This window comes from Amphibalanus amphitrite, unplaced genomic scaffold, assembly GCF_019059575.1.
Source record: "Amphibalanus amphitrite isolate SeventyFive unplaced genomic scaffold, NRLGWU_Aamphi_draft 000211F_arrow, whole genome shotgun sequence".
Lineage (NCBI taxonomy): Eukaryota > Metazoa > Arthropoda > Thecostraca > Balanomorpha > Balanidae > Amphibalanus > Amphibalanus amphitrite.
The window spans coordinates 389733-403938 of NW_024881706.1; the positions used below are offsets into that span (position 1 = coordinate 389733).

The 14206-nt window shown below is 45.6% G+C and overlaps 1 protein-coding gene across 1 annotated transcript in view; it reads right to left on the reverse strand.

The window, feature by feature from the left end:
- LOC122385215 (neurotactin-like) overlaps nucleotides 1-14206 on the reverse strand; it is a 100976-nt gene that overhangs the window by 31056 nt on the left and 55714 nt on the right. The gene's annotated exons all lie outside the window — the stretch shown is intronic.

Sequence of the window (14206 nt, forward strand, 5' to 3'; positions counted from 1 at the left end):
GTGCATTATGAATCGTAGACATGTCGTTGGAAGAGCTGTCACCTGCATTGATATTTTTAGACACTTCTTTACTGCTTCCCTGAGTTGAATCATATGGTCGTTTGCCCCGCGTTTCCGTTTGTTCCAGTGGCAAGTCCTTATGTAAAATACGCGCTCGAATCAGAGCAATCGTCTACTTCATTTTATTTCTGCTACCTTGCATCTATATTGGGTGCTTGTATTGCACAATTCACTGGTTGCGCTTCACGACATAATAGCCCTCGGCTTGGTAAAATTCAATGCGTCTATGTATGTGTGCGCTGAGATGCTTTAGGCGCTATCAGCTGTAATAACCGCAGCACCAACTTCTGTTGGCCTTGCCGCTGTGTTGGTATGCTCTGTGCTCGGCAGTATGAGCATAGTGTAATAAATAACAAGTGAAGACACTTCACCAATGTATAATGCAAACTCATGTAACAACTTTTCTTCAGCTGGAAGTGGGCTATGTAGCTACTCACGCTGCAGTATGACGTAATAAAACGTCATAAAACGTCACTCCCTAAATCATTGAACGTTATCCTCAGCCTACATCATCGTCTTCCATGCCCCGTCATGATGGATTTTTTAATTGACTTAGACATGAAAGCCCACGTTTTTTATTCCACTAAATGAAGGTAAATAATCCCAGTCTCTTACAGAATGCCTTGGTACACACAAAATCAGAGGACATCGATGTGCCAAAGCCCGATGAAAGTGCTACTCGATCTAACTGCGCAGTGCGCTCCAACATGTTGAACATCGTATCAGCATTCACTCTATTCCGCAACATTACTCTCGAGAACCCACTGTTTTTATTGCATGTATGGTCGCTTACTGATGGCAATTTGACAGAACCGGTATGAAAATATTCAAAAACAGAGGACATCATAACACCACCGGCTCCTAAAAAGTGTAGGGTATTTTGACAGCGTCTCTAAAACATAACCCATTTGGTTCGGTCCTATGAATGACATAGACTCGAGAACCCATGTTTTTTATTGCATTTAATGAAAGAAAATAATCGTATTTTCTTATAAAATGCGTGAAAATATTCAAAATCAGAGGACATCGATGTGCCACAGCCCGATGAAAGTCCTTCTCGATCTAAGTGCGCCCCAACATGCTGAACATCGTAACAGCATTCACTCTATTCCGTAACGTTACCCTCGAGAACCCACTGTTTTTATTGCATGTATGGTCGCTTACTGAATGCAATTTGACAGAACCGGTATGAAAATATTCCAAAACAGAGGACATCATAACACCACCGGCTCCTAAAAAGTGTAGGGTATTTTGACAACGTCTCTAAAACATAACCCATCTTGATCGGTCCTTTGATTGACATAGACTCGAGAACCCATGTTTTTTATTGCATTTAATGAAAGAAAATAATCGTATTTTCTTATAAAATGCGTGAAAATATTCAAAATCAGAGGACATCGATGTGCCACAGCCCGATGAAAGTGCTCTTCGATCTAACTGCGCTCCAACATGCTGAACATCGTAACAGCATTCACTCTATTCCGTAACGTTACTCTCGAGAACCCACTGTTTTTATTGCATGTATGGTCGCTTACTGAATGCAATTTGACAGAACCGGTATGAAAATATTCAAAAACAGAGGACATCATAACACCACCGGCTCCTAAAAAGTGTAGGGTATTTTGACAACGTCTCTAAAACATAACCCATTTTGATCGGTCCTTTGATTGACATAGACTCGAGAACCCATGTTTTTTATTGCATTTAATGAAAGAAAATAATCGTATTTTCTTATAAAATGCGTGAAAATATTCAAAATCAGAGGACATCGAAGTGCCACAGCCCGATGAAAGTCCTACTCGATCTATCTGCACTCCAACATGCTGAACATCGTATCAGCATTCACTCTATTCCGTAACGTTACTCTCGGGAACCCACTGTTTTTATTGCATGTATGGTCGCTTACTGATGGCAATTTGACAGAACTGGTATGAAAATATTCAAAAACAGAGGACATCATAACACCACCGGCTCCTAAAAAGTGTAGGGTATTTTGACAACGTCTCTAGACTCTAAAACATAACCCATTTTGATCGGTCCTATGAATGACATAGACTCGAGAACCCATGTTTTTTATTGCATTTAATGAAAGAAAACAACCGTATTTTCTTATAAAATGCGTGAAAATATTCAAAATCAGAGGATATCGATGTGCCACAGCCCGATGAAAGTGCTCTTCGATCTAACTGCGCTCCAACATGCTGAACATCGTATCAGCATGCACTCTATTCCGTAACGTTACTCTCGAGAACCCACTGTTTTTATTGCATGTATGGTCGCTTACTAATTGCAATTTGACAGAACCGGTATGAAAATATTCAAAAACAGAGGACATCATAACACCACCGGCTCCTAAAAAGTGTAGGGTATTTTGACGTCTCTAAAAGATAACCCATTTTGATCGGTCCTTTGATTGACATAGACTCGAGAACCCATGTTTTTTATTGCATTTAATGAAAGAAAATAATCGTATTTTCTTATAAAATGCGTGAAAATATTCAAAATCAGAGGACATCGAAGTGCCACAGCCCGATGAAAGTGCTCTTCGATCTAACTGCGCTCCAACATGCTGAACATCGTAACAGCATTCACTCTATTCCGTAACGTTACTCTCGAGAACCCACTGTTTTTATTGCATGTATGGTCGCTTACTGAATGCAATTTGACAGAACCGGTATGAAAATATTCAAAAACAGAGGACATCATAACACCACCGGCTCCTAAAAAGTGTAGGGTATTTTGACAACGTCTCTAAAACATAACCCATTTTGATCGGTCCTTTGATTGACATAGACTCGAGAACCCATGTTTTTTATTGCATTTAATGAAAGAAAATAATCGTATTTTCTTATAAAATGCGTGAAAATATTCAAAATCAGAGGACATCGAAGTGCCACAGCCCGATGAAAGTCCTACTCGATCTATCTGCACTCCAACATGCTGAACATCGTATCAGCATTCACTCTATTCCGTAACGTTACTCTCGAGAACCCACTGTTTTTATTGCATGTATGGTCGCTTACTGAATGCAATTTGACAGAACCGGTATGAAAATATTCAAAAACAGAGGACATCATAACACCACCGGCTCCTAAAAAGTGAAGGGTATTTTGACAACGTCTCTAAAACATAATCCATTTTGATCGGTCCTTTGATTGACATAGACTCGAGAACCCATGTTTTTTATTGCATTTAATGAAAGAAAATAATCGTATTTTCTTATAAAATGCGTGAAAATATTCAAAATCAGAGGACATCGAAGTGCCACAGCCCGATGAAAGTCCTACTCGATCTATCTGCACTCCAACATGCTGAACATCGTATCAGCATTCACTCTATTCCGTAACTTTACTCTCGAGAACCCACTGTTTTTATTGCATGTATGATCGCTAACTGAATGCAATGTGACAGAACCGGTATGAAAATATTCAAAAATAGAGGACACCATAACAGTACCAGCCCCTAAAAGTGTAGAGTATTTAAACAAAGTCTGTATTATACGAGTCATTTTGATCGGTCTTTTCCTTCACTTTGACTTGAGAACCTATGCTTTTTATTGCGCGAAATGAATGAGAGTCATCACATGTTCATTGTTCCTATTGAATGCATTAGGTATAATATGCAAAATCAGGGCACATCGATGCGTTTCAGCCCGGTGAAATGCCTAGTTGATGAATAGCTGTTTGGCCCATTTTAACACTGCGTCGGCATTTACACAGCTTCCGAACGATATGCCTGATAAGAGAACATGAATTCTTAGGTATTGCGAGCTGTGGGGCCTGTCCCTGTGTTCATAACCGCAGGTTGTTTGAAAAGACAAACACTATTCGTTAGAATTGTGTTTTTCTATTGAAAAACAACCGGAGCGGTCCTTCTCCGGGCTATGTTTTGCAAGTCTGGCAGCGAATTGGGGCAACTTGAGCGGGGCCTAGACGAATCGCTCAATCTTCGTAAAAATTTCAGGGTATGGGCTCCCGCAGGCGATCTACCTGATGGCACCGGTCGCTACTCGCTTAAAACCTCGTGGCACGTGGCACGTGCGATTCCATTTTCCCCATGTTAAGTCAACGGGGTTTTGGACACTTTTTGCGCGATCGCCAATGGCGGGAAAACGAGCCAAGGAAGAGGTGGTTTTCTTCCCAGCATTTTATGGCAAACACGATTGGGTACACGCTAGTGTGCGCCGTATACCCCTCAGAACTTCGTAACGTGTCTTTGCACGAGGTCAAAGTTGAACTTTTTTCGCTCCCCATGTTAAGTCAATGGGCGTTTTTGCAGAGGCTTTTTCATTCGCTCATTGTACAAAATTATATGATACGATTTTGTTTAAACTTTCAGGACTTGTTGAGAAAAGACCATAGAACATGTTGTTATGCTTCTTTAAGCTGTGCAAATTCGTTTGTTGTCTTTAGGCTTCTTTAAAAATGAAAAATTTTAACATGGAAAGTCAATGGGAGCGTCTTTGGTGCTTAATAACTTTGTACCTTGAAGACATATTCAAGTGAAAAGCTTATAGGATATACAATTTTTGATGCTCTTTCCAATGATATATAGAACGTTATTGCACGTTGTGCCGTTTTTGAGAAATATAGTAAAAAAGCACGACATTACCGAGATTTGAGCTCAGACCTATATCGTTACGGTGTCAGGCGGACACGAGGACAGGTGGCGCCGCCGCCGCCCGCATAGCGGCGGGAATGTGAACTAACCTGTTTACCATCTATGGTATGGTACCATCCAAGTACCATCGGGGGACCGGCCGCCGTCGGCACCATTTCGGGACTTTGCATCGCAATAAAAGGCTTATTTACAATTGAAAATGGACTAGCGAGAGTCGTTATGGAATCAGAATTTGATGCTCTACAAAACTAGGCTATTTTCATTGTGATGGCATCACAGACTACACCGCTAAACCCAATAAAGCAGATTTATGTCGCGTCATCGATGATTACATATAATGTTTCTTTGATATATATGTAGTCGGGTCTTTCAGCTGCGTCCCTCCCCTCCCTCGCCGCGCCGGCGGGTCGGCCATCCGCGGCTTGCCGCCCGCCGGCTGCTGGCCGGTCAGCTGGCCGGTCAGCTGGTCGCCCGCGGCTGTCGGTGCAGTGCGGGATGCCTACTTGCGGGGGGCCGTCGTGGCGGCGGCCCGGGTGGACTGGGCGAGCAGTGAGTTGGGGAGCGCTGCGCTGTCTGGTGCTCTAGTTTGTATTGCGTTCGCATGATACGGCTTGAGCCAATACAGAGTGAACTGATTGAGCTGAGCAAGTCTTTATATACATTGAAAAGTAAAGCACTTTTTACTGCATCTACGGTGAGATGCTAGATAAAATTTATGGTCTACCTAATGGTACTCATTACTTAACAATTAAGTGAATCATTTCGTCGCTAAACTCTCGTAAATTCGTATGTCCGCCTCACTATGGAGTTTGGACCGTAACGTATGGCCTTTGCTCAGACAGTATGTATACGAACAGGTGACGGGGATACCTCCCATAGAAGGATGCGACACGATTTTACTGCTAAATAGCGGCCGGCCGCCGCACACTGGTCGGAAACGCTCCAGCGAGAGGCCAGCGGCCTTTCCGCAAAAGTTTTTTGCTTGTTTTTCCACAACTAGTGAAGCAAACTTCATAAAACTTTGCATACCTTCTCTGTCATATGTAAGCTATCATTTGGATGTCAAGCACTAAATATATGACGTGAATCTGTTAAGTTATGACGTCATAATTGAGTATAATACAGGATCTAGCACCACTTTAAGTCAACAAGGGAAATTGGGAGTTGCTATTCGGGCACCGGGAATGGTTTCATGCACTCCTTGCAAGGTCCAGTGCTTGACTTTAGCATTGTTGACTGCGTGACGTCATTTATGACGTCACTAAGGTCATATAAGTTTTTCGTCAATAATTCCTGATCAGATGGAGCTAGAGAGTCGGGAAAGCCACCATTGGACTCAGGAAGAACTGCCGAATCGAATGATATGCAATATGACCTCCTTCAACCATTTTCGTGACCTGAGGGGCTCCGACCTGACCTTGACCCGAGGCTAACACCTTAAGTTGACTTCACCCGAACACCAAGTATAGCATTCAACGCACCGGAGCTAGACAAGCACGATGATGCCAAAATCGCGGCAGTGCGACCATTTTTGCCAAAGTAATTAACCTAAAACCGAGCCCGTGCCTTGTGGCATTTACCTGACCTAAGATGTCACTGGCTGACCTAAGACCTTAAAGGGACTATCCCACCTTTAACATGGGGTTTGAGTTGAGATAGCCAAGTTTGCGGCGAGGTTCAGAAACCACTATCTATCTAGGTTGCAACCCCCGCGGCCTCTTGGTGTTGAAGAAATTCGTTATTTCGTTCCCTTCATTTGAACATGGGCCTTGTACAAGGCCCTATCTTCAACATGGAGCGACCGTTAGTGTGACGTCACCTCGTTTAGTCATTCTGATTTAAATGAGTTTGTTCGTTGAAAAATCGCTTAAAACTTGGTCTGAACTTTGTTGTGGTGCCTACAGAGTAAAAAGAATCAGCTTTTTGACAGTAATGTGGCCTGGGGAAGGAGGTAATTTTGGGCTGTGACGTCACATATTTGAAAGTTTGTGTTTGGAATATGGGAAGCCTAAGATGTTAAATGAAAAATAAATGCCAGAACCGTGTTCCTGGTCATCCAATCTATAAAGTCGGGCACAATTTAACTGGTTTTAACAACATTTTAGAAGGTGGGATAGTCCCTTTAAAATCGGGTAGTACCTAATTTTTGCGTCTTATAACGGCACACAAGCTTGTTTTTTTCGCGAGGCTCTAGCCCAATTAGAGGCGAAACGGCGAGGGAGTTGTACCAACCCTCCCCGGTCAATATAGAAAACCAATCGGTCCGGCAAGGGTTAAATACCGGAATTGTGATCTAATGTAAAAAGACGGCCCAAGGTAACCCGACGTCACTGGCAGGTGTCCTATATTTGCAGCGTCTTATATTCACGAAGGTTTCAATTTCCACTTTCTTCAGCCGAGTGATGGTTGTCAATAGCAAGGCTCTCTAAATGCAAGCCGTAATCGACACGCAATATGTGGAAGGCTTTTGGTGTCAATACATACATAAATGCATACATAAAACGCGCTTTTCACAAAATTCATAAACTCAAGCGCATCTGTTTTTGATGACCAGTCAACTACGCATGGATGCGTGCAGGCCACACCACACAGGTCAGCGTAAGCCGGGCGCGGCGGCCGAGCCGAAACTGGGGCGGGGCGGGCGGTAGTTGGGTAGGAAGAGCGGCTCCTGCAAATTTTGCGCAAATATGCGCAGTTAGCTTTTATGTTGCCCTGGTGTAAATTTAAATCCTACTTCATCTCACAAAAAATCAGAGTGGAACTAGATGGGACTACCTGTTGTTTCCTTACCTAAACTTTGCAGTTATATTCCAGAATCACTGTAGGAGAGCCTTCATAAAAAAGCTATAGTACATCTTATTAAGGGAAAAAGTATACCAAAAATTTTGCACTGACCAGTCGGCAGCTTCATAACGAACATTTTGATGCATAATATGTGGGATTTCAATTTGGTGTCTATTAGCAATAAGACTCTGAATATCCGGCTCAAGAAACCTCTTGCTCCGCGTCAGTTTCCGAGTTCTGGGATACCCCATCTTCGGGGGCTGATTACAGTTATTTTTGGTCACCCGGATTAGTTTTTTTGGCCTAAGTATAATAATTTGATCAATTTCAAATCGATCTATATTAAAAATAATCCGAAACTCCGGAATCGCCCGTGGCCTCTCGTGAGGGCGTTTCCGACCAGTGTGCGCCGTGGGGACGTTTTTGTACGACTTATATCTCGGCAACCACTGGGCTGATACACGTGCAGTTTTTTGTGTGGGGTAGCTTTTTCCCTTCTTTCACATAGTGTGCTACTCTCGATGCATATGGGTGACCCCTAACGCACGTTCCACGTGCAAAGCCAAGAGGTGCCTGTTTTGTAATAAGCGCAATAGCTCGCGGTAATTACTGGGCCGATTGCGCTAAAACTTGGCATGGAGGTAGACACTTTCCAGGCGATGCATTTCCATGTGTCTTGGTAGGGGTGCAACTGCACGTGCGCACGTGCAGGGTGACGCTTCCAGATCTCGAGAACGGCTGGACCGATTGTGTTCAAATTTGGCATAACGCTTGATACCGATCAGTAGGTTGCAGTCATTTAGTATGTATTTCCATGTGCCACGATTGGGGTGCAACTGCACGTGCGCACGTGCATGGTGACGCTTCCAGATCTCGAGAACGGCCGGGCCAATTGTGCTAAGATTTGGCACACCGCTAGAGATCGCGTAGTAGGGTGTCTTGCACAGGTCTGCTGGGCCCCAGGTTGCACGTGCGCACGTGCAGGGTGACGCTTCCAGATCTCAGGAACGGCTGGGCTGATTGCATTCAAATTCGGCACACCTTTAGAGACCGGTTAGTAGGGTGCTGTGCACAAGTCAGTTAGTATGTATACTCATGTGTCTCGGTTGGGGTGCAACTGCACGTGCGCACGTGTAGGGGTCGCTTCCAGATCTTGAAAACGGCTGGGCCGATTGAGCTTAAATTCGGTACACCGCTAGAGACCGGGAACTAGGGTGTAGGGTGCCGTGCACGTCAGTTTGTAGCACACCCACCCCGGTCTGCACGTGCAATGCTCGTCCTCTCGTTTGGCGGCGGGCGTTTTTGCTGCGTTCACAGAGGTGCTTGCTCAAACAACCTGCGGTCCCGCGATGCGGAGCCCAGCATCGCAGATGCTGGTAACCGCAGGTTGTTTGAAAAGACAAACACTATCCCTGTGTTCATAACCGCAGGTTGTTTGAAAAGACAAACACTATTCGTTAGAATTGTGTTTTTCTATTGAAAAACAACCGGAGCGGTCGTTGTCCGGGCTATGTTTTGCAAGTCTGGCAGCGAATTGGGGCAACTTGGTAGGGGCCTAGACGAAATGTACAATCTTCGTAAAAAGTTCAGTGTATGGGCTCTCGGAGGCGATCTACCTGATGGCACCGGTCGCTACTCGCTAAGAAGTCTTTTGCGCGTGGCGCGTGCGTTTGAATTTTCGCCCATGTTAAGTCAATGGGGGTTTGGGGGTCTTTTTGCGCCATCGGGAATGGCGGAAAAACGAGCCAAGAAAGGGGTGGTTTTCATCCCAGCATTTTATGGCAAACACGTTCCGGTACACGCCAGTGTGCGCCGTATACCCGTCAGAATCTCGGAACGTGTCTTTGCACGCGATTAAAGTTGGAATTTTGCTGTGTCCCATGTTAAAGGGACCCTCCCACCTTCAAAAAAGTTAATGAATTGGCATGAAAGTGATGTCGCTCGGTTCAGAAAGAGCAAAAACGAATATCTACCAAATTTCATCGAAAAATATTCACCGGTTTTCAAGATATTAGACTTTTACTTTTGTTTACTTTTTGGGATCTCCGCTGTTCCTAGCGACTTTATTTGAAAGTGCGGCATTTGTTGCGCGCAAAGCAGCATATACCACCGCGTGCTACAAAACGTTTTAGTCAAACATTTAACGGACGTTCGAAAGCCTGATGACGTCATCAGATTCCCGTAATGGTTAAGAGATAGGGACCACGCTGGTCCCACCCTGCAAGTAAAGGGAAGAAATTTCTTGAACACCATAAAGCTGCGGGGGTTGCGACCAGGATAAATGGTGGTTTCTGAGCCTGGCCGCAAACTTGGCTATCTCAACTCAAAACTAATGTTAAGGTGGGAGGGTCCCTTTAAGTCAATGGACGGCGATGTCGAGACTTTGCAGAGACATTTTCATTCGATCTTTGTGCAAAATTTTAGAGATAGATTTCGCCCAAACTCTTATATCTTGTAGAGGAAAGAGCATAGTACATGCCGTTATGTTTCGTTAAGCTGGCAAAACTCATTTTTTCTTATAAAGTTCATTTGAAAATTAAAATTTTTAACATGGAAAGTCAATGGGAGCGTCTTTGTTGCTTAATAACTTTTTACGTTGCAGATGTATCAAAGTGAAAAGTTAATAAAATATACAACTTTCGATGCTCTTTCCAACAATGTATAGAACGTCACCGCACGATGTGCCGTTTTTAAGAAAAGCTGTAAAAAAGCAGGGCTCGACTGTGACTTGAACCCAACCACATTAGAATATACGAACAGGTGAAGGGGACACCTCCCATGTGTGGACGCGACACCGATTATTGCTAATTATTAGCAGTCGGTCGCCGTGGGGGCGCCTTTACAAACCTTATGTCTCTGCAACCGCTTGACCGATTCACTTGCGGTCTTTTGTGTGGGATGGTTTCTTCCTTTCCCAAACGTAGTGTGCTACTCTCGATGCGTATGGGTGACCCCTAATGCACGTGCCACGTGCAAAACGAAGAGGTGTCCGTTCGGTAACAAGTCGAATAACTCTGTAGTTAGTTTGCCGATTGCACTGATACTTGGCATGGATGTAGGCACCCGCCGTGCAATGCATTTCCATGTGTCACGGTTGGGGTGCCGCTGCACGTGCGCACGGGCAGGGTGACGCTTCCAGATCTCGAGAACGGCTGGGCCGATTGTGATCAAATTTGGCACACCGTTAGGGATCGGCGAGTAGGGTGCCGTGCACAAGTCAGATGGGGCCCAGTTTGCACGTGCGCACGTGCGGGCTGACGCTTCCATATCTCAAGAACGGCTGGACCGACTGTGCTCAAATTTGGCATACCACTAGAGACTGGTTAGTAGGGTGCCGTGCACAAGTCAGTAAGTATGTATTTTCATGTGCCACGGTTGGGGTACAACTGCACGTGCGCACGTGTAGGGGTCGTTTCCAGATCTTGGAAACGGCTGGGCCGAATGCGATTTAATTTGGTACACCGCTAGAGACCGGCGAATAGAGTGCCGTGCACAAGTCAGTTGGGACCCAGCTTGCACGTGCGCACGTGCAGGGTGCCGCTTCAAGATCTCGAAAACGGCCGGGCCGATTGCACCCAAATTTTGCACACCGCTCTAGACGGGCGAATAGGGTGCCGTGCACGTCAGTTTTTAGCACACCCACTCCGGTCTGCACGTGCAAGGCTCATCCTCTCGTTTGGCGGGTGGTAACCGCAGGTTGTTTGAAAAGACAAACACTATTCGTTAGAATTGTGTTTTTCTATTGAAAAACAACCGGAGCGGTCCTTCTCCGGGCTATGTTTTGCATGTCTGGCCGCGAATTGGGGCAACTTGGGTCAGGCCTAAACTTGTGGCTCGATTTTCTTAAAAATTTCAGTGTATGGGCTCCCGCAGGCGATCTACCTGTTGGCACCGGTCGCTACTCGCTTAAAACCTCGTGGCACGTGGCACGTGCGATTCCATTTTCCCCATGTTAAGTCAATGGGGTTTTGGACACTTTTTGCGCGATCGCGAATAGCGGGAAAACGAGCCAAGGAAGAGGTGGTTTTCTTCCCAGCATTTTATGGCAAACACGTTTGGGTACACGCTAGTGTGCGCCGTGTACCCCTCAGAACTTCGTAACGTGACTTTGCACGAGGTCAAAGTTGAACTTTTTTCGCTCCCCATGTTAAGTCAATGGGCATTTTTGCAGAGACTTTTTCATTCGCTCATTGTACAAAATTATATGATACGATTTTGTTTAAACTTCCAGGACTTGTTGAGAAAAGACCATAGAACATGTTGTTATGCTTCTTTAAGCTGTGCAAATTCGTTTGTTCTTTTTAGGCTCGTTTAAAAATGAAAAATTTTAACATGGAAAGTCAATGGGAGCGTCTTTGCTGCTTAATAACTTTTTACAGTTGAGATATATTTATGTGAAAAGTTGATAGGTTATACAACTTTTGATGCTCTTTCCAATGATATATACAACTTTATTGCACGTGGTGCCGTTTTTGAGAAATATAGTAAAAAAGCACGACATTACCGAGATTTGAGCTCAGACCTATATCGTTACGGTGTCAGGCGGACACGAGGACAGGTGGCGCCGCCGCCGCCCGCATAGCGGCGGGAATGTGAACTAACCTGTTTACCATCTATGGTATGGTACCATCGGGGGACCGGCCGCCGTCGGCACCATTTCGGGACTTTGCATCGCAATAAAAGGCTTATTTACAATTGAAAATGGACTAGCGAGAGTCGTTATGGAATCAGAATTTGATGCTCTACAAAACTAGGCTATTTTCATTGTGATGGCATCACAGACTACACCGCTAAACCCAATAAAGCAGATTTATGTCGCGTCATCGATGATTACATATAATGTATCATTCTTTGATATATATGTAGTCGGGTCTTTCAGCTGCGTCCCTCCCCTCCCTCGCCGCGCCGGCGGGTCGGCCATCCGTGGCTTGCCGCCCGCCGGCTGCTGGCCGGTCAGCTGGCCGGTCAGCTGGTCGCCCGCGGCTGTCGGTGCAGTGCGGGATGCCTACTTGCGGGGGGGGGGGGGGCCGTCGTGGCGGCGGCCCGGGTGGACTGGGCGAGCAGTGAGTTGGGGAGCGCTGCGCTGTCGGTGCTCTAGTTTGTATTGCGTTCGCATGATACGGCTTGAGCCAATACAGAGTGAACTGATTGAGCTGAGCAAGTCTTTACATACATTGAAAAGTAAAGCACTTTTTACTGCATCTACGGTGAGATGCTAGATAAAATTTATGGTCTACCTAATGGTACCCATTACTTAACAATTAAGTGAATCATTTCGTCGCTAAACTCTCGTAAATTCGTATGTCCGCCTCACTATGGAGTTTGGACCGTAACGTATGGCCTTTGCTCAGACAGTATACGAACAGGTGACGGGGATACCTCTAATAGAAGGATGCGACACGATTTTACTGCTAAATAGCGGCCGGCCGCCGTGGGGACGTTTTTGTACGACTTATATCTCGGCAACCACTGGGCTGATACACGTGCGGTTTTTTTGTGTGGGGTAGCTTTTTCCCTTCTTTCACATAGTGTGCTACTCTCGATGCATATGGGTGACCCCTAACGCACGTTCCACGTGCAAAGCCAAGAGGTGCCTGTTTTGTAATAAGCGCAATAGCTCGCGGTAATTACTGGGCCGATTGCGCTAAAACTTGGCATGGAGGTAGACACTTTCCAGGCGATGCATTTCCATGTGTCTTGGTAGGGGTGCAACTGCACGTGCGCACGTGCAGGGTGACGCTTCCAGATCTCGAGAACGGCTGGACCGATTGTGTTCAAATTTGGCATAACGCTTGATACCGATCAGTAGGTTGCAGTCATTTAGTATGTATTTCCATGTGCCACGATTGGGGTGCAACTGCACGTGCGCACGTGCAGGGTGACGCTTCCAGATCTCGAGAACGGCCGGGCCGATTGAGTTCAAATTTGGTACACCGCTAGAGACCGATTAGTAGGGTGCCGTGCGCAAGTCAGTTTGGACCCATCTTGCACGTGCGCACGTGCAGGGTGACGCTTCCAGATTTCAAGAACGGCTGGACCGATTGCACTCAAATTCGGCAAACATCTAGAGATCGATCAGTAGGGTGCCGTGCACAAGTCAGTTAGTATGTATTTCCATGTGTCACGGTTGAGATGCAACTGCACGTGCGCACGTGGAGGGGTCGTTTCAAGATCTTGAAAACGGCTGGGCCGATTGAGCTCGAATTTGGTACACCGCTAGGGACCGGCGAATAGGGTCCCATGCACAATGCAATTGGACACAGCTTGCACGTGCGCACGTGCAGGGTGACGCTTCCAGATCTCGAAAATGGCCGAGCCGATTACACTCAAATTTGGCACACCGCTATAGATCAGCGAGTAGGGTGCCGTGCACGTCAGTTTGTAACACACCGACTCCGGTCTGCACGTGCAAGGCTCATCCTCTCGTTTGGCGGCGGGCGTTTTTGCTGCGTTTACAAAGGTGTAACCGCAGGTTGTTTGAAAAGACAAACACTATTCGTTAGAATTGTGTTTTTTCTATTGAAAAACAACCGGAGCAGTCCTTCTCCGGGCTATGTTTTGCATGTCTGGCAGCGAATCAGTACAACTTGATTCCAGCCAAAACTTCTGCAACGATTTTCGTAAAAATCTCAGGGTATAGACTTTCGAAGGCGATCTAGCTGATGGCACCGGTCGCTACTCGCTCAGAATTCTTTTGCGCGTGGCGCGTGCGTTTGAATTTTCGCCCATGTTAAGTCAATGG